The 4,061-nt window shown below is 39.0% G+C and overlaps 1 long non-coding RNA gene across 1 annotated transcript; it reads left to right on the forward strand.

The window, feature by feature from the left end:
- The first annotated feature begins 2,471 nt into the window (after nt 1–2,471).
- On the forward strand, nt 2,472–4,046 carry LOC113113992 (uncharacterized). The gene is made up of 3 exons (XR_003293665.1): nt 2,472–2,539; nt 2,722–2,823; nt 3,989–4,046. It is a non-coding gene; the product is annotated as an uncharacterized LOC113113992 (long non-coding RNA).
- Nucleotides 4,047–4,061: the final 15 nt, after the last annotated feature.

Here is a 4,061-nt window from a genome sequence, read left to right on the forward strand (position 1 = left end):
CAGTGGGTCTGTGTTACACGTCACCACGTAGGCTCACTATTGGCCGACGCTGGTCATGTGTGTGATGCGTGTGACGTGCAACACAGACGCACTGCACAGTTTTACTACGTGAACTCACTCGAGGCCCAGAGAGAAGGAAATGAATAGTGGAATAAAGTCGTTATTTTTATTTATTTTTTGCGCACAAAAGTATTCTCGTCGCTTGATAAACTTAAGACTGAGCCACTGTAGTCACTTGGACTATATTAATGATCTCTTTATAACTTTTCTGGGCCAACAAGTTTCAGTCCCTTGGAAGTCTATGGAGGAGTGATCCAGCTCTCAGATTTCATCAAAAATATCTTAATTTGTGTTCCGAAGATGAACGAAGGTTTTACGGGTTTGGAACAACATGAGGGTGAGTAATTACTGAAAGAAATTTCATTTTTGGGTAAACTATCCCTTTAACCTGTGTTCTGTGGCTTATTGAAGTGAGCATGTGTGATGTGTGACAGGAAAGTGTCCTTATTGTGGATTTAAGCACATCCAGAGAGAGCAAGCGTTTTCTCTACCCAAGAAACTCTTAAAATGTGTTCTCATCTCATGCAGAGGTGGTACAGTCAAAATCCTGCATCCGATACTGGATGAGAGGAGAATATGAGTCTGTAAGATTCCCACTGGTATTCTGGAGTACTCTTGGGCTTTATTTAACATCACAAGTGACATGACATATGAAATACACAATGGTTTGCTTTTGACGTCATTAACCTGATTTACTTATAAAGGCACACAATCAGTCAAACATACATTACAAGAATGTAGAAACATTATATATATTACACAAGGATATGGATTTTCTATAGGGTTCTAAAATCCTATAAGGTTTTTGTGGAGGGAACTAGGTGAGGTGAACTACCGGGTTGCCCTTCAAAAATACGTCATCACTGCGGCACTCTGTTCTAAACAATATATAGCCATGATCATATTGTTTGTGTAAGAAATATGTAATTTTAACTGTATAATTTTAAGAATTAAAAGTATGAAAGGCAAAGCATGCTTTGAGATTAGCCTGGCTGACTATTTTCCTTCAGTAATTTCCCTTCTACATCATATAATGTACATCATATGGTAGAGAACTTTTAGTAAGAATCAAAATAATATTTGACATTAAAGAAACTGAAGCTAATGTATTTCTCCTCTTCAGGGCGTGGAGTTTTCACCACTGGAGCTTTTTTCAGAGGTGATTTTGTTCTTGAATACAGAGGTGAACTTTTGAGTTCACAGGAGAGTCTGGACCGAACTGAACACTACACTGAAGCTGAGAACACGTTCCTGTTTGATTTTCAGTGGCATGGCAAGAATTGGTGGTGAGTACAGAACTGTTGGATTGATGTAGTAGGTATGCTAAAATATCTGGAACTGTAAGATACTTAGTTCATGCCTGTAGTTCTGTTCGCTCGTTTCTTTTGGTCCAGATACGCTTAGTGTTCAGATTGGCATTTCTATCGTTGAACCTAAGTTATGATTGACCAGTCTGTCCTTTTTAGGGTCACATATTCCTGTTTTTGGTTTATTTACATGTCTCTGGTCCATGTTATGTTCATATTTCATTTGAACTGCACCAGAGTTCATTTGGAAGCCAACTGAGACCCTTCTTTTCAGCGTCTCGGTCCGCTTGTTTGGTCGCACCAGGTTTCAAATAGCAGCTTTCACATTTATTCAGATGAACCACATTAACAGTCTAAAAAAACATGCCAGATGTGAACACACCCTAATACTTCAAATTCACCATGAACTGACATAGAGTACGGAGTGTAGTTTCTTTGAGTCATCAAAAAAATTCCCCCTGTATTCCCTAAAGAGAACAACATGGTAACTTTTAGATGCTTTTATCTGAGAGCTGTACATTACCATACATTGCAGTACACTATCATATAGATCAGTGGTTCTGAGACCCTCCTCTGCAGGTTCTGTATGTCTCCTTCACCTGATGCACTCAGATGAGTTCATAGAGCCATGTTCTGATGAAGAACTCCTCATCTCAATCAGGTGGATTAAAACACGAGACATACAGCATATGCAGAGCGGTGGGTTCCCAGGACTGGGGTTCAGAACCACTTGTAAAAATAACTGTACATGTTTAGCATATATACTAAGATTATAAGTATTGAGTGTTCATTTTATGTTTTTATAGCATGGATGCATCTAAAGAAGACTCGTCTTTGGGAAGACTTGCAAACGATGAGACCAGAAAATCCTACTTGCAAAATGAAGAACCGTTGAAGTGAGCAGAAAACCTCACCTGTGTCTGTTTGCTGTACGAGACATTCTACCAGGAGAGGAAATCACTTACAATTATGGAGACTCAGATTGGCCATGGCGAGTCAAGGTACTATCAATAAAATGCTAAAGAGATTGATCAGTAATTCATGATAATTTTTTACTCTAATTCTGATTAGTTACCATGTGATTGTGGTCTCATATTTCTCAAGCTTTGAATAAAGCATCAGCAGAATCCACTGATAAAAAGCCAGCCAGCAGTTTGCGCCTGCATAAATCCGTAAGTCCACTTTAAAACATCTGTATCATTATTCTATATTATTGACTCTCTCAGCATAGAGTTGTGTGTGGAATGATATATAAAGTATAGGACAGCTAGAGGAATGAACATTAACAAGTTTTTTTGTCCTTTACAAATATTCTGATATTTTGATATTCACTGGTTTCTTTTCTGACATCTAGCCCCATTGTGCAGCTTCTGTTTCCTCTCCTGAACTGGACAAGGTAAACAGCAATGGTCCTCATAAGCAGTCAGGCAAAGCAAGAACATCAAGGAATAAAACGGTAACCATCTTAAACATGCAGCAACTATCTACTGATGTTTACTGCCAGCTAGTTAAAAATGCAATAAGTGATTTCTGAGAAACACTTAATATTTGAAATCGACACCCAAACAAACACACCCCTCCCTTCATTGCTCCGCCCCCAAAATAATGAACACGCAACACAGTCAACCACTATTAGCTGGTGCTCAGGTGTTCAAATAGAAAATATCTTTATTGCTGGCAAACCATAGAATGGTTTGGTTTAAGTTGATTTGTAGGTGCATATCGACTTCATCAAGCACCCGTGTCATTTGAAATGTATTTATGTACTCACAATTAAAAAAAACAAACAAGAAATTATTTAACGCTGCAGTCCTAGTTTTTCGTCTTTGTCGCCATTTCTGTTCGAAATCTGCAATTGCAGTCATTCGTGGAACTATCAACTTTACATGGGTTGTGCTTTAACACGGCACAGCGCGAATGAATCCAATGTTTTGAGGAGAATGCGCTGCTGTCAATCACATCGCGTCGGTGTGGATACTGTCATTTGCAATGACAGATTATACTTTTTGGAAGTATGAGTCATGACCAACAGAAGAATGTTCACCGGAAAATGACACTGGAACAAGTAACATCCACTTTTGTTCTGACCAACTAAGGGGAAAAAAAGCATTGCAGTAAATCGCGCTGATGAAAGGTGGGGTATGTGATTTGCAAAACGGCCGGGAGATTTTGAAAATACACAACTCCTATGGTCTTACCTTCTTTCCTTTGACTCCACCCATTCGAAGAACATGGACACGATGGGGAGGGGTATGGTACGACCGTTTGATTGACACAGTTACTGTCTAATGATTCTAGGTAGTTTTGGAAATGATTGGCTGGAGTTTTTCGAGTCCTGCCTGTTCCACAGATGATTAAATTGCTTACTTTTCATTTCAGTGCTTCTAACTCAGTGGCTGTAAGTGGGTTAGGAATAGGATTTCAAGTGATTTTGAAAAAATGGACAAAAAAGACAATTACATACCCCACCTTTAAATCTAACAATCGCTTATCAATTATCATATCACATCAAACCGTGCAAACTATACTTTGTTCTCAAATTGTTAATGTTAACAACATCAGCATTGTGTGACTACATTTAAGGCCCTTCAGATATTTATCCTTGTTTTCGTGTGGGCCAGGCGGCCAGTCTCTTTTTTTCTGTAGCCACTCCAAAGTCCAAGTCACCCACGTCACCTTTCAACCTCGCCTGTG

This window comes from Carassius auratus, chromosome 14, assembly GCF_003368295.1.
Source record: "Carassius auratus strain Wakin chromosome 14, ASM336829v1, whole genome shotgun sequence".
Classification (NCBI taxonomy): Eukaryota; Metazoa; Chordata; class Actinopteri; order Cypriniformes; family Cyprinidae; genus Carassius; species Carassius auratus.